Source organism: Physeter macrocephalus, chromosome 15 (assembly GCF_002837175.3).
Source record: "Physeter macrocephalus isolate SW-GA chromosome 15, ASM283717v5, whole genome shotgun sequence".
Lineage (NCBI taxonomy): Eukaryota > Metazoa > Chordata > Mammalia > Artiodactyla > Physeteridae > Physeter > Physeter macrocephalus.
The window spans coordinates 22,417,809-22,440,175 of NC_041228.1; positions in this window are offsets into that span (position 1 = coordinate 22,417,809).

Here is a 22,367-nt window from a genome sequence, read left to right on the forward strand (position 1 = left end):
GGGTTTATGACCGTTATGCTAGAGTTGTTTTTTTCCAACCCAGTGAGATCTTTGAGAAAGTCATGATGTGCTATGACAAAGCCCTACCTCTTCCTGTTACTTCATACCTACCCGTCTCCTGTATTTAGCCTAAGCCATCTCTTGCCTGGTCATCTTGTGGTTCCTCTAGCACACCAAGCTGGAGTGCCTTTGACCTTGACATTCCCTTTCCTGAAAAAAACTGACCTTGCTCTTGTGGCTTGCTGCTCACTTCATTCAGATCTCTAGTCTGTCTAATGTCTCCCTTTGGAAGGTCCTGCCTCTCCACTCCGTCTAAAATAGCCCCCCCCTCTCCCTACCACTCTCTGCTTTATTCTTCTTGAAACTATTTCTCTTTATCTGACTGAAATTACCTTTTATTTATATTGGTTTATTATTTTATGGTTCATCTCCTCCACTAGAATCAGCTCCACAAAGGCAGTTTGTCATATTCTCCACTCTACCCTCATGGTCCTGAGAAGTTCCTAGGATAGAAGAGATGCTCAGTAAGCGTGTGTTGAATGAATGAACGAATCAATGAATGAATGATAGTTTGAAGCCATAAAGTTCAAATCCTAGATTGCCTGAGATCTGATGTTGTTTCCTGGTCCTCTAAATGAGGACAAGAATTTTTCTGCTTTCAAGATACTATGAGAATCAAGTAGAATTAGGTATGTAGAAGGACTTATAAACCATAAAGCACTATATAAAAGTTTGTGACTGTCCCTGCTCAGGCACTGTGGTATGATGCAAAATTAGCTGACCCTGAGTTCAAGGTCAGACTGTTAATGGGGGCTTTGCCATTTCATATGGCATGTGCCTTTGAACAAGTATGTAACCCTCTGTACCTCATTCTCCTTTTCTGCTGTGTGAGAATAAAGTGAGGTAATGTATATGCTTGCACTTGATCTGTAAAGAGATACAGGAATATATCACTTGTCTGTATAGTGCAGAGCCACTCCCCTCACTGCCTTTATCCCTGATCTCCCAGGTTCATTTATACACATGCAAATGTATACAGATGAGAGGGAAAGGTAAGCGACTTATTCTGTTACCAGGCTGATGCTTTCCCAGAGGTGGAAAGAGAACTTGGTAAATGGATGAAGGTATAATCCATAAATAAATAAGTCAAATTATCCGATAAATTGATATGCTACTGATGTCACCATGATGCCAAAAGATAACCTATTCCTTGATGACACTTTGTCTTTGAATTTGTTTTAGGTTACATTCTAAGGTTAACCAATTCCCTGGAATTCTTCAGCTGCAAAGAGCCTGTGAAGCTCCTTGACACTTTGGTTCAAGTTAAGCCATGCATGAATTGAACCTTCTTCGGATTATCTGCTCATATTCAAAGCACTGCATTAATCAGAGAAGGAGGCTTCAGTCTTGGGCTTGTTCTCAGAGGCTCTGCCACATTGTGTTGCCTTTGATGAAACGCTTAAAAGGCAGAGAACAGGAAATCCACTCTGATTTCATTGTTTGCTTTGAACAGTTCTTTCCTCTTAGGAATAATGTTGGTTTGCTTAAAATGGCTAATAATCACTACTATTTATTGAACGTTAATTCTGTCCCAGGCACTGCACAAAGTAGTTTCCATACATCTTTACATTTCACTCTCAAACCAGTGCTCTGAAGGAGATTTTATTATCCCCATTCTACAGAAGAAGAAACTGAGACTGGGAGACACAGAGAAGTAAAAACAGTTCTGCTGTGGTCACCTAGTGAGAGGAGCATAGCTAGGGGGAAATCACATCGATCTGGCTCCCAGGTTTATGCTCCTAACCACTAAACTAGAACCAATAGAAGCTGAGGCCTGGAAGGAGTTTGGGAAAGACCAAGGGAATCGTTTCACATTTCCTGGAACAGTTCTTGAGACCTCTCAAATTGTAGACTACCAACTCCATCCATTGACATTGGAAAACCAACAATTCCATTTCTCATTTGGTGTCTTTGTATATCATTACTTATTTTGGTCTCTGAAATTTGATTACCTGATTTTGTACAATGAAAATATGTCACCTTGGAATAATTGATTCAGAGAGATCATTTTGAAGTATGGACATAGGGCCTGGCATTGGCTGGATTTCAGGCAACGTATGTCGTAGCCAGTTAACTAGAGTTATGTATATTGACGTTAGCATTGTGGTTGCAGTGTGGGCTTTGGAATCAAGCTTGACCTGCCCCAAGCCCGTGACCTATGATTTTGAGCAGTTGCAGAATCTCTCTGATGCTCAGTGTCTTCATCATTTAAATGAGGGTGATGATAATTCCTCTCTCACGGGCTTATTTTGAAAGTTAAGTAAGATAATGCGTCTTTGATGTGAAGATTACTCGAAATCAAGTGTGTTAAGCATACGATACAGAGGTAGTACTCTTTTGATAAATGTCAACAGCAGTAATTTTTTATAAAATAGAAAATTTTTTTTGCAGAATCAGGACTATCAGATATATTTTCATGTACAGTATAAATAAGTATATACAAGTTGTTTATAACCTACATATTTCCAAAAAGGATTTGAGATTGCTAAATCGATATTTTACCCAGTGGCTGGCCTCTAAGCAGATCACTGTCTTTGAATATTTGGGAAGAAAAATTAATCTCTGTAGCCTGAAATCAACCTACAATTCCTTCCAGCATTTTTTCATTACTCTCAAAAACAAAAACCAAAATCTCTGCTCGAGATTAACAAATTACCCTCAGTTTTTAAAACATGTTAGCATTTTTCAACGCTGCTTTCCTGTTCAAATTCTCTGCCCTCATCTATTTATTCGTCAAATTAAGTAGCCACGCCAAAATCTCCTCTCTTTTCTTTTCTTCTGAACTCAGCCAATATTAATGGACTGTCTACTAAATTGCAATTTATCATTTTTCACCTGATTTTATTAGTTGGATTTTCATGTGATTTTATGTGTCTTCTCTGACCAGCTAGACAGAGTGAGGAAGCAGACTGTCCTATAACTTCTCTGTACCATTCACATTGTGGAATTTTAGTTTTATAAATATTTATTCATTATTAAATTTTCATATAAAATCGTTGACAAGCAGTAGGTAAGGAATGAATGAATTCTCCTTTCCACGGTAGCTTGTGCCCAAATCCAGGCACTTTGATTATATTTGCGCTCCAGCATCCCAACTTTTGAAAAGTCAGATTTTAGTCATACAGCTAGATTTTTTGTTTGAGCAGTGCTATGTAAATAATTTTATCTTCGTTTGTTTAGTTAGTTCATTATTCATTTTTGAATATCAGCAATTGACTTAATTACAAAGCAGTCCATTTTTTTGGCTATTACATAGACATAATGCTAACAAGATCAAATGCTGATGTGCCCCATTTAGTTGATACTGTATTTAATCTCATAGTTTACAAGAAGATGTATGATAAGTGTCGATAAGATAATAATTTGGTAACCGAAGCAAAAAATGGATGCTTGCTCTGATCAACTAGCATACCACTTTGTCCCAATGTTTTCAACAAAGAAATGAAACAAATTTTAGAATCTTGATAAACCTGTTTTTATACACCCACAGCTGATTCATGAAAATCTTTAAACCAATAGCCATTTTATCAAGCTTTGAGTGTCTAAGAATTATTTCTATTATGTTGAGGTTTTCAAAAGTGACCATTCAATTTTTTTTTTTAACATCTTTATTGGAGTATAACCGTTTTACAATAGTGTGTTAGTTTCTCCTTTACAACAAAGTGAATCCGTTATACATATACATATGTTCCCATATCTCTTCCCTCTTGCGTCTCCCTCCCTCCCACCCTCCCTATCCCACCCCTCTCATGGTCACACTACCACTGATCTCTTCATGACATTTTTTTTTTTTGCTTAGATTCCATATATATGTGTTAGCATACGGTATTTGTTTTTCTCCTTCTGACTTACTTCACTCTGTATGACAGACTCCAGGTCTATCCACCTCATTACAAATAACTCAGGCTTAGATTCCATATATATGTGTTAGCATATTTGTTTTTCTCCTTCTGACTTACTTCACTCTGTATGACAGACTCCAGGTCTATCCACCTCATTACAAATAACTCAGTTTCATTTCTTTTTATGGCTGAGTAATATTCCATTGTATATATGTGCCACATCTTCTTTATCCATTCATCTGTTGATGGACAGTTAGGTTGCTTCCATGTCCTGGCTATTGTAAATAGAGCTGCAATGAACATTTTGGTACATGACTCTTTCTGAATTATGGTTTTCTCAGGGTATATGCCCAGTAGTGGCATTCAATTTTAATATTCTTGGTTGATTTGGTAAATGCTGAGAGCATGATTTACATTTTGGTCATGATGTTTTCAGGTAAGTTAATAGAATAGATAATTCAAAAATAGATTCCATGTATGCACATAAATCCGCCCTTATTCTCACTGCTAAAAAGAGAAATGTGGTATTTGAGGGATTTCCTGAGATCAAATATTTTGATGTGTTCCAGCCAGGCACTCAATGACATGAGAGGTATTGACAAACGCACAGTCAATCAACAGTGGCTGAGTCTAGACAAAACTTGAGGAAGTGTAGGAGGAGCCAGCGCATTTTGGTCATTACAGGAGTTGTTTACACAGCTCCAACCTTCTACAAAAACACAAGAACTTTTTCAAGGATCACTAATACCTGGATAGAAAACCTTGAACAGCCACCCATGGAACCAATGTGGATATTGGAAGTTTTGGAAACCAATGTGGGTATTCCTGATGTGTTCCCACACTTCTGAAGATCCCTCTTTAAGAGCATTCGTTGCAATTTGTGATATTACTTACTGGATTGTTAGTCTTTCATGCCAGGCTGTGAGCTCTCTGAAGAAATAGTTGTGTTTATTTTGCTCTCTTTTCTACCCCTTGCATCTCCAAGGCAGTTGGCACATGACGAGTCCTTCGTAAATATTTGTGGAAGAAAGGACGCAGACAGGGTGAGAAGAAAATAGTGATGTGTGGGGTTAGCAGAGCCTGTTTTAGAAAAAAGTGGTGAAGTTTGGTTCCATGGTCGGCCTTCACTGCCCTTGTGTTTGTCCCATTTCAGACTTCTTTTTCCCACTTCTGAACCCTGCCCTCCCATCACTCATGGCACTGCAGTGAATGGATCCTGCTCTGTACTCACAAAATAGGTAATTTTATTGACTAAGGCTACTCAGTATTATACCATCACTGCAGCCTTTATTCTTAATACTTAACCCCAAAGCGTCAAATATTAACAGTGGTGTAGAACAGAGCGGGTAGAGCAGAAGTTTCCCAGCACCAGATACAATCAGCTCTGCTTACTGTAAGACCAACTATCCCATGTAGGCAAAACTTCTACATTCATTCATTCAGTTTTGTGAGTCATTCGTTTAACCACTATTTATTTAACCAGTATTTATTGAGCATCTTTTGTACACCGAGCTTAGTGCTGGTCAATGTCATCATAATCTGAAAAGAAAATAACAAACTTATAAGGAAATGGCCAAATTTCTCTTTGGGGGGTCCTCTCTTGTTTTCTTGAACCAGCTTTCAAGATGTGAGAGTATGAGAGACCAATATTTATCCAGTCATTGACTGAAAAGGTACAAGCAAATCTTAAGTTGTTTTCAGTCTTCAAGGAAACAAGCATCACTTACTTAAGGAAGGAGAGCCAGTATGCTAGGCAGCCTTTGGAAATCTGACTCTCCTTCACTGAGTCATCCAACAAACCTGTAATGAGCACTGTCTGTGGGACACCCACTGTACGAGGCCCCAGGACATGCAGATGAAAGAGAGCTCCCTCCCTAAGAAGGTCATAGTCTAGCGACAGACAAGAACAGACAAATTAACACAATAAATACAGCGAGATAAGTACAGGGCAGACGTCAGCAGAGGGTACTATGGCAACCCAAAGGAGGGGCACACAACTAAGCCTGAGGCAGCGGGTAAGGCTTCCCAGGAGAGATGACACTAGGAAAGAGGGAGCAAGTCAGGTGAGAGGGTGTGGAGGGGAAGGGCTTTTTCAACAAAGGAAGCAGCAAACGCAAAGGCTCAGAGGTGAGAGAGAGCAAAACACTTGTGGGAATCTACACATCATTCACTAAAGTAGGGACTTACTCTGGTGGGAAGGAAAACAGCTGAAATGAGGTAGCCCAGCAGGGATGGATTATGAAGGACATATCTGGGGAGCCACCAAAGGTATTAGAAAGCTTATGATGTGATGGAAGTAGCCTTTTAGAAAATTTATTCCAATAAGATGGATTAGACAGAGGGAAATGGGAGGGGAGGGTCTAAAGAGGTGAGTATTTTCATTTATTTGTATGCTTTTATGTTTTATACTCAACGTTGCTCTTACAAAAGATTTCAGAGTCTTAAAAAGGCATACAGCACAGTGACATAAATTATTAAGTAATGTTAGAAATAAGGCAAAGGGAAAATAAAGGTAGGGACATGAAATGAGATAGAACAAAAAAAGTATACTATGCACTTATAATCAACATCTACGGGAGGCAAATTTAACTCTCAGCTTCCTATGAGCCAATGATTTATTATATCCATAAGATAAACATGTTGATCAGGATTGTCCTGGTGCTATGATTTGAATGAATATCTACTAAAGAGTCATATACAGGAAGTCAGGAAGTCAGATTGACCCTTTTAACAAAGGGTCAATCTTACCCTTTGTTAAAACATACGCTCCATGAGTATAGAGATTTTTTTTCATTGCTCTATCTTCAATGACTTGAAGAGTGATATATATCCGGGGAGGGATCAATAAATATTTCCTGAATACATGGATGAATGAATGGATGAGATTAAATAAGCAATTATGAATTAGAGTATTCTTTCTCCAAAAGTGAGATAAATAAAAGCTGGGTGAAAGCAGACCAGTAGAGAATAGATCTATGGGATCCCTCAACCATTTAATCTATCAGAGAGATTAATGTTTCAACCACAATCATTCCCTGAAAAGAGAATAGTAAAACCAAGCTTTCTGATTATTCTATCAAACTTTGCCACCTTGAGAAGAAAAGGAAGGAATTTAGACAATTTTCAGTCTATCTTAATGAGCAGCATTTTCATGAGGATTCTGAGAGTCAACCAAGCAAGAGTTTTTATGAAGGTATTTCAAATAATGCTCTAAATTTAGGATTAAGATATCATACCAAAAAGTAACTTAATAAAAATGAATTATGGGCTATCTACTCAGTTCTCTAATAGTCTGGCATAATCTAAGAATAGCTTTTAGAAGAGCTTCATGAATTTCTTCTAAAAGACGTCATGAATTCCTCTAGAAATATTATTTCTCCTTGCCAAGTCATGCCAAGTCTCAGGCAGTAGTGAATTTAGAATTAGACTCCCTGACAGTTATCTACTAGGCAGCCATTTGGTTTGTCCAGTTCAGGTTAAAGCCCTTAGCCAAACTGTGGATGAAGCTGATAACCTTTGAGACTACTGTAAAGCTTAACTAGCATAGTCATTGGATATAGGAAATTCCTTTTCTATCCAGAAATAAGCGAAAGGGAAAGGAACAACATCAGGTAAAACCAATACATCACTGAAAAAATACATGTGTGTTCTAACACAAAATTCTACATAATATGACACGACCGGAGCTATAGTCTGAAAAATGTAAAAGGTGGTTTGACTCTCCACCTGGGTAAGGACTCTCCTAGGTCCTTAAAATATATTAGTAAAATACACACAATAATGTAACTTTCATATATACCCTTGACACTGAGGTAGCTGTATGAGGTGACTTGATCAATGAATTTATTGATAACAAAAAAAGTTAAATGTTGTCAGATACTGATTAAAATGATGGCTTTTATTTTAAAATAGTGACCCATGGCCTCTTGTTGGGACAAATGTTATCCAGCTGGGCCAGTTTTCTTTTAAGGTCAACCTAGGTCATGGTAGTAAAGCGGCATCATATGCTTAAAAAAAGATATTCACCTTCTATTGACAAAGAAAATAGACGTGCATCCTGATGATAAAAATAATGAGACTACAAGATCAGAACATTAGAAGGAACTCATGCAAGTACAAGATCCAGAGGTTTAGGTTTCATCAGCTTCGTGGAAAATTTGATTCTCCTGGAGGGTCTATTCACTAAGAGAGAAAATATAGAAAGAGAAGATTTTCCGGGTCAGTGATAAAATAAATTTTAGGTATGTCAAGTTCTGGTGAGTCATCAAAATGAAAATGTCCCGTAACTAATTGGATATACAAATCTTGCCTTTAAAAGAGACGTCTGAGTTGGAAATAGATAATTTAGGAGTGATCATTTAGATTTAAATCTATGGCAATGACTTAGAGGGAAATCTGAACCTAGTTATTAAATACAGAAGATAATTTTGCTCTGTGAGAGAGTCACAAGTTTTCTTTTCAACTGCTTAGCTCTAAAGCGAGACCACAAACATTAATAACTTTTTAAGAGCAGTTTGAAGATCATTACGTAAGTAATCTCAATTCGTGATACCATGTCAGGCAAAATTGGAGGTGACATTCTCAAACTCTGGTTTCATCATCTATAGTCATGAAGTGGAACAAATCAAAGGGGGTAAAGCATTTCTGAGAGTGAGTAATTGGTGCAGGAAAATTTATAGGTTAAAGGAAGTCTCGGTTCTGTGAAGACTGAGTTAACAACAAGTTTAAACAATCGAATGATGTATCATGGCATGCTTCTTATATTCTGCATACGTTGGAAAGGCTGATAAACTCCTCAGAAGACTTTAATTTGGGAATTTTGAGAGTCAAAGTTGACCGAGGACAAAACCATGGAGTTAGCAGAATGTGGTTTTTAGACCCCCTTCCACTAGCCCTTGCAGCTTCACCTTTCCCCACCCCCTCTCCCGAGTCTCAAGGGTCTTACTGCTGGTCTAGGTGCCTTGAGTTTCCAAACAAAATGATCTGATAACCTAATTCACTTCAGTGGATTCATTCATGCATTTATTTATTCAACAAATATTTACTGAGTATCTATCTATTCTGTCTCTGTGTTAGACATTGTCCCATGTCTTAGAATACGGTGGTCAACAGATAGATGAAGAAATAAGTAGATATAGATGGATTGATTGATGATGAGAGAGAGAAGAGAGGGAGGGAGGGAGGGAGGGAGGGAGGAAGGAGGGAAGGAAGGAAGGAAGGAAGGAGGGAAGGGAATATGAGGCAGGATACGTGATATATTAAGTAAGAATTTTAAAAAGCTGAGAGAAGAAAATGATACTATTTTAGATACAATTTTCATAGATGGGGATATTTGTACCTATGAAACAAGTGGAATGACATAATGGAGCCAGTTATACAAAGAACAGAAGAAAAAACCTATTTAGACAAAGCGAATAGCAGGTGTGTGGCAGATTGTATTTTCCAAAGATGGCCAAGACAATATGTCCCATCCAATATGCTCTACTTACAGTGTGCCCCTGACGCTCCTCCCTTAAACCTGAGCAGAACCCAGTGACGGACTCCTCCTCAATGGAATCCGGTGGAAGTGACGCTAAGTACTTTTGAGACTAGGTCATAAAATTGCAATGCAATTTTCTCCCGTTCTCTTGGGATGCTTGCTTTTGTTACTCAGTTTCCACACTGTGAGGAAGCCCAGGCCACGGAGAGAAAAACAGCAGGTGTCCTAGCCAAGTGAGTCCCCAGCCAATAGCCAGCATCAATCACCAGACATGGGCATAGAGGTGTTTCCAGGTGATACCAGAGTCACCCCCAGCCTTTGAGTCTTTCCAGCTGAAGATCAGATGTCATGGAGCATAAACATGTTGCTGCTGTGTCCTGTACAAATCTGTGATCTGCAGAGACCATGAGCATAATAAAATGCTTGTTTTTTGGGCCACCAACTTTGGAGGTGATTGTAATTCAGCAATAGGTAACTGGGACTAAGTACTAAAGCCCATAGGTGAGGATGAACACAGGATATTCGATAAACACATGAGGGCTACCGTGACAGAGCAGAGTAGCTTTGGGCTGGCTGTAGGGATACGACGGAGAGCCTGGTAGGACAGAGCACCTAGGGTCTTTCAAGCCATAGAAAGGAGTTTAAATCTTTGCTTTTCTAAGTGTGATGGGGCCCCCCCATAATCCTATTCCTATTAATCTTTTGAACTCTTAGCTTCATCAGCAAAGTAAGGAATAAAAATAACACCTACTGCTTGACAGGTTTGTCGCAAGGTGATCTCGTGTGTGTGAAATCACTCGGAAAGGAAAAAGCATTCCAGGCTTTAAAAAGTTTGGATAAATATGATATACAAAATTAGTTAAAGTTTTAGGCCAAGAAATTTAAATGCATCAAATTTTCTTTTCCATGTAACTTTCCATTAACCAATTACACCATGCCTGCCCATACAGGATTATTAGCCAACTTGAAATATATACATCCCATACCTGACTTCAAACCGATGGTCAAATAAATGTGGTGATATATCTGGTAGATAAACACTTGCAAATCTTGCTAGGAAAAGGGGTGATGGTATTTATAGAGAGAGAGGGAAAGCAAGAGCTAGTGAGCGTTTTGAACTCTTTTCTTTGAAAGCCACCACTCCTCTCAGAAACCCAAGGAATATTGATGCCAGTGAACTCTCCATTACTACCTGGGTTTTTGACCCAAGCTCCATGTAGGATTTCAGTGATCTAGGTTGGATTATCAGAGTTCCTTTCTATTTTGACTAGATTGGCTAATGCAGACGAGGACCAAAAGCAACTCTACAGGACTCTTTCCCCAAAACCAACAGCCAGGGAAAAAAATATGATAGCAGTGGCGTGGTGATGGATGGAGAAAGACATGCACCTGTAGTTGGATTCCTCCTGCAGAGAGAGAGAGAGAGGGGGAGAGAGAGCGAGAGAGAGAGAGAGAGAGAGAGAGAGAGAGAGAGAGAGGGAGGGAGAGAGAGAGCGCCGCTCTGGGCTTAGACCAGCTTGACAGCTTCAGAAAACAAACACAATCCAGAGAAAGAGCAATGGCTGGAGATTGTCTCATCGGTGAGCGGCTTAGGCTCCCTCACTGATCCCCCTAGGTTAAGGAATAGCAAAACTGTTATGAGCAATAATAATTGTAGTAATAATAACATTTATTTAATGCCTACTGTTTTGTATGGAACACATTTAATATTCACAATAATTTACAGATATCCAAGTAATCACTGATAATACTATTATCACCAGTTTTCAGGTAAAGAAAAATGAGGCTTAAAGTGGCTAAGTATTATACAAGTCAGTTCAGCTAGTAGGTATTGGAGCTGAGATTTGAACTCTGGTTTATTCTGACAACAATGCCAATAGTCTTCACTTCTAAGGTGTATTTTGTTCCTAATTTCCAAAGGGAAACCACACTCAGTACATTCCAACTTTAGGTACTGCGAAAGTCCTTCCCCTCTGGCATTGTGCATCTATCTGTATGGTCACGCCTCTTCCTTGGGCTTGGAGTAAAATGTCTGAAAGTTGACCACTCCCTGTTGGGGGTAGGGGTAGTAGAGAAGTTGGACAATGGGAAGGAAGCTTCACCAATGGCATTCAAAGACTGACACATTAAATTCATCAAACTTATCCACATGAAACTACTCCAGTTTCATCATCATTGGTATAGTTTATATATTCTTTAAAATTTTAAAAGCATAATCTACTTTTGGGAAAAGTAAGTTTTATATATATATATTATATATATATATATATATATATACATATATATATATATAAAATATTCTAAATTCAAGCCCAAAACAGTACAGGCAGTTGCCTATGTGAGATGATTTTATACCTTTACTTTAAAATATCCTCCCCTCCTTGGTCCCTAGTGCCTGAAATCCTGTCATTAGATGCTCATTTCTTGGAGAGCATTGTCAGACATTCAGATGATGGAAATTTTTATTTTTCTTCTAGAAGTCTGACTTTGAAGACACAGCCTTCGTGAATCATCTAATTCATTATTTGTGATAATAATGGACATTCTGACTAGTGCATGTTCCAGCACAGAACTGGGTGCAGAGTCAGATAAAAGGCAAGCAGACAGACCATCACAAAAGAGCTTTCAAATCCCATTTTAATGATCAGTTTCTAAATATTTTACAGCTTCAGGTACTGCCAAATTGGGCAAAAAAGGAGACAGTCAGAAGACATTGTAATGGAGATTTCTGTTCTGTTCACTGTGCATATTCCCATGAGTGAGCTCTTTTTGACTTCAAATTGTATCAATGGATTACATTTTACGTAGGAGTTAATCACCATTCTTTTCTTCCTTCCTTTCTCCCTCCCTCCCTCCCTTCCTTCCTTCCTTCCTTCCTTCCTTCCTTCTTTTCTTTCTTTCTTTCTACTGTTGAGCAATTCCTCTGTGAAACACTCTTTTCTCTTGACATTTGTGACATGATTCTCTGTCGATGTTCCCCCTACTTCTCTGGCCACTCCTCTCACTTTCCTTTGTCAGCTCCTTCTCTATCTGGTGCTCAATAGGCCTCAGCTTTCGGTGTTGTTTATCCTCACTCTCCACGTACATCTTAGGTACTTTCATCTGCTCCCATGTCTTTGAATACATCTGTGAAAGAGCAACGCCACATTTGTATTTCCAGCCTGCATTTCTCTTTGTAACTTCAGTCTGGTATAAGTGACAGCCTACTTAAAATATCTACTTGCATATTTCAAATGTAACTTGTTTAAAAACCAACTCTTTGATCTTCAACATTTCTCTCCCCCAAAGGCCTTTCCTCTAGTGTTAACCTTCTCCATAAGTGACACCCCCATTCCCCAAGGCACTCATGCCAGGGGTCTGCCCTGAAGCCTCCCTTTCCTACACCCCTACAATCATCAATTCCTTTTGTTGCTACACATGAAATATACTTATAATTCATCTGCTTAAATCCATCTCCACTGCCTGCCTCCTAGTCCCAAAAAGTCATCTCTTCCCTAGATTACAGATTCCTCTTAAATTTAGGAATGGTTCCGTAACAGTCTCCCTATAGCCAATTCTCTAATACAACCCTTTCCATTGAACTTCAAGTGATATCAAAAGTCTGTAGAAGGGGATGAAAAGTCTATAAGGAACACCCTGACTGGCAGGGGTCTTCTCAGTGTAGTTTCTTCACTCCTAAGAACGAGACAAAGGGAGGCAACTGTTTTTTGCTTCCTCTGGGCATTTTTGAGTCTGGATGTGACACACCGACCTGTGGGCAGCCATCTTGCAAAGGTGAAGGAAACACGCATGAGAGCAAAGCTGAAACACTGAATCTGGCAGAATCAAGAGATGGAAGGAACCTGGATCCACGACAATAGCCTTGAGCCCTGATGAAGCTCAGACCCTGATACTCTCTGGTGGAGCTCATTCTATCTCTAGAATTGTTTATGTGAGATGATGAATGTACTCATTATTAAAACCAGTTTGAGTGAGAGGTTTTGCTACCATAGCTGAAAGCATCCTAACTGATAGAAGATAGACCAAGAAATCAGTTTAAACCTATAGTAATTATAATCTAAATGAGAGACCACAGGAGAGAGGAAAGATGGATTATATTTTTAAGAGATTTAATCAATAGGACAGATACAGAGGAAAGAACTAACATGGGGGAAAAACATGAACACAAAGTAAGAGGGAAAATGTAATGATTACAACAAAAGTGCAAACAAAAGACTATGCGAACTCAAAGGAGAGTTCATTTCTCAGAAATAGGTATTAGGAAATGCTTTATAATATAAAGATATATGAGATAGAACTTAACAGAAAATAGAATTTTGACAGGCACCAAGGTGAAGAGATAGCTGCAAGCATAAAAAAAAAAAAATTATAAAGGGAACATTCCAGGTGGGGAGATTAAAGAAGAAATGTAATACATTTATAGGGAAAAGAAGATTGAAAAGTACCCAGAAGTTAGAGTTTAGAAGTTCAATGCACTATCCATTGTGTGAAAGAGCCCCAAAGTTTGAGTTTAATGTGGTGGATGATTATGTCTACTGAAGGTACATTATATTTGCTGCTAAAAATGTTTCCAATGCCTTTCCAAGAAAGATTTTCTTATAAAGGTGCTACTTCTGGGTTGTATTCTGAATTCGATGGTCTGCTAAAGCAGAATTAATTAAGAATAAACTCATTTATTGCTAGTAATTTTAATAGATACTCATTATTTCCTTGGTAGATGAGATATTTAATATTTTTAATGATTTCCAAGTTCAATATGACAATAAATACTATTAATTTTCCCTTACTACTGGTGTTAATTTTCTGAAAGATTGTGGTGCAGTATGTTAAGATCTTATTTTTTTAATAGGGTCAAGATCATGAAAAGACATGTGATGCCTTTTTGAATTTTTAATTAAAATTAAATAATAAAGGTAGAATATTAAAGAGATCAATGAAATGTTGCACTTACTAAGTTAATAGCAATGGATTTGAAGCACGTTGAACTATATGAGATTATCAATATTTGGTCATTTGAACTACAAATTGTATGTTTCAAACAGTTTAACCTGATATTCTATTGGCAAGTTCTTATTTATTAACAAGGATATTATAGTTTTAAAATACATTGGTGAATTTATTCTGATTTGTAGTGAATAATTTTCATTTTAAGAGACATAAGTGCTAGTGATTAAGGGCGTGGACTCTGAAATTAGAGTGTCTGGATTAAACCCTGTCTCCAACCCCCACATATGCTAGTTTTGAACAAGTTACTTGACTTTTGTCTACCTTAGTTGCCTATTCTATAAAATGGGTATAAAGATAGTACTTACTTCATAGGATTATTCATGAGGGATAATAATTACACCTAAAGTATACAGAGCAATGCCGGGCACATGGTAAATCCTCAACAACTATTAAATTGTAGTCATAGTCATCGTAGTAGTAATAGTATTCTTTATTTAATATTCAAAACTTTAAATTTAATGAATCAGAGTTATTGGTTCCTATCAACTGAGTCCTGTTCTATATTCTTCCCAAGATAATAGGATAAAAACAACATCAGTCACTTGTATTTACTCTATTAAATATTACTAAATCGGAAGTTTCCCATCTCTTTCCTCAAAGGAGAGCTTTAAATAGCCTCATTCCACACGTGGGTGACAGAAGGCCAAATGTCATACAGTCTGTCCTTCTTAAACAGTCTCAATTTTCAACCTCTTCCAACACCAGACAATGCTTGCATAGTCAGGTTAACTTCATTTTATCTTCATTTGTTTCTCTCTATGATACATTGAAAAAGAAAATTCTATTTCCCTTCTGCTTTCTGGAATCTCTTCCCTTTCAATTCATCTTTTCAAATCTTTTTCTAATGAGCCTGACCAAGGAGTCACTTGCAACTCACATATAATGGAACTGTACATTTCACAATTGCAATAAAATTTTACAGAAATAAATTAGCATGTGCTAGTATTTTATATGAGGGAAACCATAGTTTGGATTTGGGAAAGGATTATATGTATTTTTATCAAGTATCTTTCTTATGATTTTAAGTAATAGAACCCTTAGAAACTCATAATAGTCATGTAATCTAGTGCACTCAATTAAGGCTTTAAATACGTGGACTTTGTTCTATTCAGGACTTCAAATGATTAGATAAGTCCCATCCACATTATGCAGGGCAATCTGCTTTACTCAAATGTCATCTATTTAAATGTAAATCTCACCTGAGACCACCCTCACAAAAAATCCAGAATGATGTTTGAACAAATAGTTGGACACTGTGCCCAGTCAGGGAGACACATAACATGCACCATCACCTTTACCCAGAAATATAAATTTACATGTTTAAGGACAATGGACCAGCTGGTCAGTTCCTCTACAAAGGGGCTTTTACCATGGTTAGTTTATTCTTTTCAGGGTTTTTAACCTACCTTGTCTGATAAGAAACCTATGTTTACAGGTATAATCAACACAGATTCAACTCTTTGACTCAGGTTCACATTAAGCAAATTCACAGATTGTGTAAATATAGTTATGTTTGTGTACACAAAATTCCAATGTGTTCCTTGACAATGAAGAAAAACTATGAAGCCAAGACAAATGAGTGAGTCCACAAATATTTATTGAAGGCTGCCATGTTCCTGATACCATGTGGATGCTGAGGAATGTAATAATGAACACCACAAGCTTGAGTCCTGCCCAAAGGCAGCTTGCAGTCTAACTGGGTGTATTGGAATTTGCCAGACTATGGTATCTGTTCTTCATGTGTTGTATTAGTTTTTTATTGATGTGTAACAACCTACCACAAACCTAGTGACTCGAAACAATGCCCATTTATTAGCTTACATTTTTGTGGATTAGAAATATGGCCTGCTGTAGCTGGATTCTCCACTTAGAGTATCACACAGTTGCAATTAGGTGTCAGTCAAGCTGACTTCTTTTTTGTAGACTCTGGAAAAAATCTGCTTCCAAGCTCATTCTTGTTGGCAGAAATTAATTCCTGGAGGTTGTAAGACTGAGTTACCTTCTTGCTGGCTTTCAGACAGGGAGCACTCTCAGCTCCTAGAGAACTCCCTCCAGGAGCAGTTGTACCTCAAAAGCATAGCATATTCTCCATCTGGCTAACTATGTATCTATCTATCTGTCCATCTATCCATCTATCTATCTATCTATCTTTCTGGCTATCTATCTATCAATCTGTTTATCTGTACCTCAATCTCTATCAGTTGTATCTCTATCTCTACCTCTCTGTTGTTGCTGAGAGTCCTTTTTACAATAAAGCAGGATTTCTCAACTTCTGCACTATTGACATTTGGGGCAAGATAATTCTTTGTCATGAGGGGGCTGTCCTGGGCATTGGGACAGTAAAATCACCCTTGCTTCAGTTGTGACATCCAAAACTGTCTCCTACCACTGTCCAGTATCTCCTGGGGGATGAATAGGTCCCACTGAGAAGCACCATCTCAGGGCAACCAAGGATCAGATGGCTGCGGAATAAAGAGAGTTATGTGAACTTAAAAAATTCCTTTCAATCTATCCATGTTGCTGCAAGTGGCTTTATTTCATTCTTTTTTATGGCTGAATAATATTCTATCATATATATATATATACATATATATATATATATATACACCACATCTCCTTTATCCATTCATCTGTTGATGGACATTTACGTTGCTTCCATGTCCTGGCTATTGTAAATAGTGCTGCAATGAACATTGGGGTGCATGTATCTTTTTGAATTATGGTTTTCTCAGGGTATATGCCCAGAAGTGGGATTGCTGGATCATATGGTCACTCTATTTTTAGTTTTTTAAGAAACCTCCATACTATTCTCCATAATGGCTGTACTGAGTGAAGTAAGTCAGACAGAGAAAGACAAATATCATATGATATTACTTATATGTGGAATCTAAAAAAAAGGGGGGCATACAAATGGACTTATCTACAAAACAGAATAGAGTTCCAGATGTAGAAAATAAACTTATGGTTACCAGGGGGTAAGGGGGGAGGGATAAATTGGAAGATTGGGATTGACATACACACACTACTATATATAAATTAGACAACTAATAAGAACCTACTGTAGAGCACAGGGAATGCTACTCAATACTCTATAATGGCCTATATGAGAAAAGAACCTAAAAAGGAGTGGGTATATGTATATGTGTAAGAGATTAACTTTGCTGTACACCTGAAACTAACACAACATTGTAAATCAACTCTACTCCAATAAAAATTTTTAAAAATCCTCTCAGCTAAGGCAGCTTTAAATTTTCTCACCCTATGCTATCCCTTGGTGAGGAAACTGTAATCCTCAAGTTCCCTTAACCAAGGTACTTTTCTTCCCCAACAGCACTTGGTAATGCTTCTTGCCCTTTCTGATCACTGTGTCTATCTCCCAATCCATTCTGTTGATTATATTTCTGCTTATTAAATTAAAGCTCTGTCCTCCCTCTCTGGGATTACTTCATGCTCACCCTGATGGAAGGTTTAAATGTCTCTTACCTCTCTAATTTCACCCTAAGGGACTCCCACTTGGTTTACCTTGGTTTGCTTCTAATGAACACAAGCACAATCAACATGCTTGGATTTAGTTTAATTCAAAGGACATTTTCCAATTCTTACAACATGAGGAGAGGGAAGATTTCTCATATTTTATATTTAACATCCATTTCTTTTCTATCTTTTCTTTCTTTTTTCTATAATTTAAATTATGTTTTTTAAATGTATTTTTCTTTTTTCCCACTAGACAAAGGGCTCTCTGGAGGCAAGGACTTTGCCTATTTTACTCCACACTAAAAAACGTAGACCTACATAGTGCCTGCTTTGTAGTAGTACTGCTCAGTGAATATTTACTGAATTAAAGAGATGTGTGTGTGTGTGTGTGAGAGCACTCATACATACCTATGTATTGATACATGCACATACATACATAAAGCATTCTGAAGAAACTTTAACATTTCTATCATTACAGAATATCCTCGCTTCACCTTCAAACAAAGTAAGATGTCTAAAAATATACACTTAATATGTGTTGCTGTTGTTTCTGTTTGATGGGGAAAAAGGACATCTGATGGCGGCTTTGAGACAATAGCATGGGTGAGAGATGCTGTACTGACTTCAATGTTTAAATTCATAGCAATGGAATTATTTTGAAAACTGGGTTAAGTCAGGGAGGCAAGCCATGTCTAGCATAGTAATTCTCTCCAGTACCCAGCAGGCATATGTCTTTTTTTTCTTTTTACTTTTCTAATGAAAATAAAATAAAATTTAGAAGTACACGCTTTATTTAACCAAGTGACACAAATAGCTTCAATAGCTTCCTCAACGCAGTTTCTTAAGGATAATCACTATTATAGTTGAATTGTTATGATACATTTAGGTATGGTGATTAACAAGTACTATAAATAATACATTTTAAACCATAGCATAAATCTGAAGAAGTGTAGTAAAAGCTCTCATAATTTCTTCACTCCCCTTTCAAAGGTCAAACAATTTTCCCCCCAAAAGATAGAGCATGTGGTGCCAGCTGTGATCTTACATCATGTTACTTAACCCCTTATGCCTTAGGGAGCTCATCTATAAATTAATGATCAGATTATTTCCTGAACAAGGTTGTCATGCCTCACACATAGAAAGTGATTAATAAGTCCTAAGTTTTCTTCTCTGTTGGCAGTCACCTTTTTGTTAGAAATACCCCTTTTTATGTACCATAAAGAAAAAAAAAGAAGGGGTTACCACTTAAATTGTGAGACAGTGCTATCCTTTTATGTAGTATAGACTATAAGACATAACCTAGTTCTTGAATGTTAAAATATAAAAAACAGTGTGTTTTATAATGAAAGATATATACATATGTAAAGTTATTTAGAAAGGAATCATTCACACATTCACTCATTCATTCAGAAGACTTTTCCTGAACAGTATGGAGGTTCCTTAAAAAACTAAAAATAGAACTACCATATGACCCAGCAATCCCACTACTGGGCATATACCCTGAGAAAACCATAATTCAAAAAGAGTCATGTACCACAATATTTATTGCAGCTCTATTTACAATAGCCAGGACATGGAAGCAACCTAAGTATCATCGACAGATGAATGGATAAAGAAGATGTGGCACATACATACAATGGAATATTACTCAGCCATAAAAAGAAACGAAATTGAGTTATTTGTAGTGAGGTGGATGGACCTAGCATCTGTCATACAGAGTGAAGTAAGTCAGAAAGAGAAAAACAAATATACAGTGACCGGTATTTGTTATATAACACATATATATAGCACCTAAAAAAATTTTTTTTAATGGTTCTGATGAACCTAGGGGCAGGACAGGAATAAAGATGCAGACGTAGAGAGTGGACTTTAGGACACGGGGAGGGGGAAGGTTAAGCTGGGACGAAGTGAGAGAGTGGCATGGACATATATACACTCCCAAATGTAAAATAGATAGTGGGAAGCAGCGCCATAGCACAGGGAGATCAGCTCGATGTTTTGTGACCACCTAGAGGGGTGGGATAGGGAGGGTGGGAGGGAGACGCAAGAGGGAAGAGATATGGGGATATATGTTTATGTATAGCTGATTCACTTTGTTATACAGCAGAAACTAACACACCATTGTAAAGCAATTATACTCCACTAAAGATGTTAAAAAAAAATAAAAGACTTTTCCTGAGCACTAATTTCAAATGGTCAAGATAAAAGTTAAGTTTAGTTTCTTTTAGGTTGCACAGCTATTTACAGCATTTTAACAAAAGATTGAAATAAAAGCTAGCATTTTATTATGGTACTAGTATTAATTAACCATTTCTTTAAGAATTGACTTATTTTCACTTTCTGTGAAAAAATATCTGAACCAGGCTTTGGCTTAGATATTCAGGACAGAAAGATGATAAGGAATTGACCATGTGCCAAAAGCATTCACAGTCCAGAAAGGAGACAGACAAGTAATTATAATACAATGGAAGCGACTCACTGTCAGGAGAGCACAGGGAAGGGAGCAAATACCGTGCCTGCTCCAATATACAGTGACCGAAATGTAAGGTGATTTCCCCCATTTTCACAATAAGAAGGAAAAAAAGAAAGAAAATAACTAAACAACGTTTTTGACCAACTTGAATTAATAACATTTTAGGATGATGATGAATTAGTTAAGAACAATTTCCACTATTTAATTTGTTGACCAGATTATGAAATCTATTTAAAATAAGATATCAATTTAGCAATTCTGTTTTTATACCATTCACATATTCCATGAAGCATTTTTTTCAAACTCTTCCTAGCACTTTGACATCAATGTCTTTATCATCACTAGAGCTGCTCCTTGACCCATCAGACTGTTTTTTGGGGAGCTTGCCATCTTCATTTTGTCTAAATTATTAGAGGTATAGCATTTGTTTAATCTTGGTGTCATCATTGAAAATTTTATCCGAAGTCTCAAGTGCCTATGTAAATAAACATTGGAATCACTTAAAAAATATTTATCCTTTACAAATAATATTTTTGGGATCTCCACATTATAACCACTTCCTATACTACATTTTAAGTGACTGTTAAAAGACTTATTCTCAATAATATAATTTTTCAGGTATGATATCACACAGGAAAAAATAATTTTAAAATCTGTGTAAATGTATTTGCCAGCTTTTATTACCCAGTTTCATCAGGGGCGTCTCTAAGAACCAGTAGCAGTGGGACTTCCCTGGCGGTCCAGTGGTTAAGGCTTAACTTTACAATGCAGGGGGTGCGGGTTCGATCCCTGGTCGGGGAGCTAAGATCCCACGTGTCTCGGGACCAAAACACCAAAACATAAAACAGAAGCAATATTATAACACATTCAATAAAGACTTTAAAAAAAATAGCAGTTATTTCTGCTTAATATGACTTCCCCCCAATAAATTGTTATTCAAAATAGAAATGCAAAGAATTTCCCATAATAGAAAATGCTTTTAAAAGAATTAAGGTGCCCCTCCTTTTTTTGAAAGATGATTTTGTGAAGGAAACTCACTTTACAGTCAGACATATGTGGTACTCCCAAGACCATCATGGGAAAGTTGTATCTTTGGAGGATATGTGACCGAGTCAGAACTTGAAGGATTGCTTAGGTATTCCTAAGAACAGAATGAAGGAAAGAGAGGAAGAAATAAATGTATTCCATGCAGAAGGAGAATGCAGACTCAAACATAGTATCTTCAGGAAAAGATAGCTGTATTCAGCAGGAGCACAAAGTACAATGTAGGTGAGAAATGGGGAATAAAGCTAGAGAAGTGTGTAGGTCATGTAGAGCTAATGAATTTCACTTTTATCTTAGAGGCAATAGGGAGTCTTATGAGGTTTTTAAACAGACAAATGATAACTTTAGATGTTTTTAAGGTACATAATATAACTAAATGCCAGTGACCTTACACTAAAGGATATTTGTAATGAAATAGGTATAATGAAAGCTAGGCCTATGCAAAATGAATTTGCTATCCACACCCATCATTTTTGTTTCTGTACCCAGTTTCCCCTCTATAGTATACTCATTGTATTCTATACAACTTGCCCAGTATCCCCATACACTCTGCTTCTTCCTCCTCTATCAAAAACTTCTCTTGGAGAAAGATAGGAAACCTGTCATAGACATCTCATTTAACCCAACAGACGTCATGAATAAGTTCTATTATCTATTATCTGTTATTTTACAGACAACAAAACGTGCCTTACAGAGTTTAGGTAAGTTTTAGAGCTAGAATTTCAGAAACAGGTCTCTGGGACCACACATACTTGCTCTTAAACATGGTATAATATACAGGTCTAAAACTGTGCTGAGTTTGATGTGCAATATCGGGGAATTTACAATCCAACCAGGGAGGAAAAACTAACAGATGGGGGAACAAAGAGGGAAGAAGTCAAGGGTGTATATAATTTAGTAGTACATTCAATTAGAGAATTAAAGAGATCTTTGGGAGATGTAAGAGTCATGAAAAAAGAACCTTGAACATAGAACTTAGATAACCAAT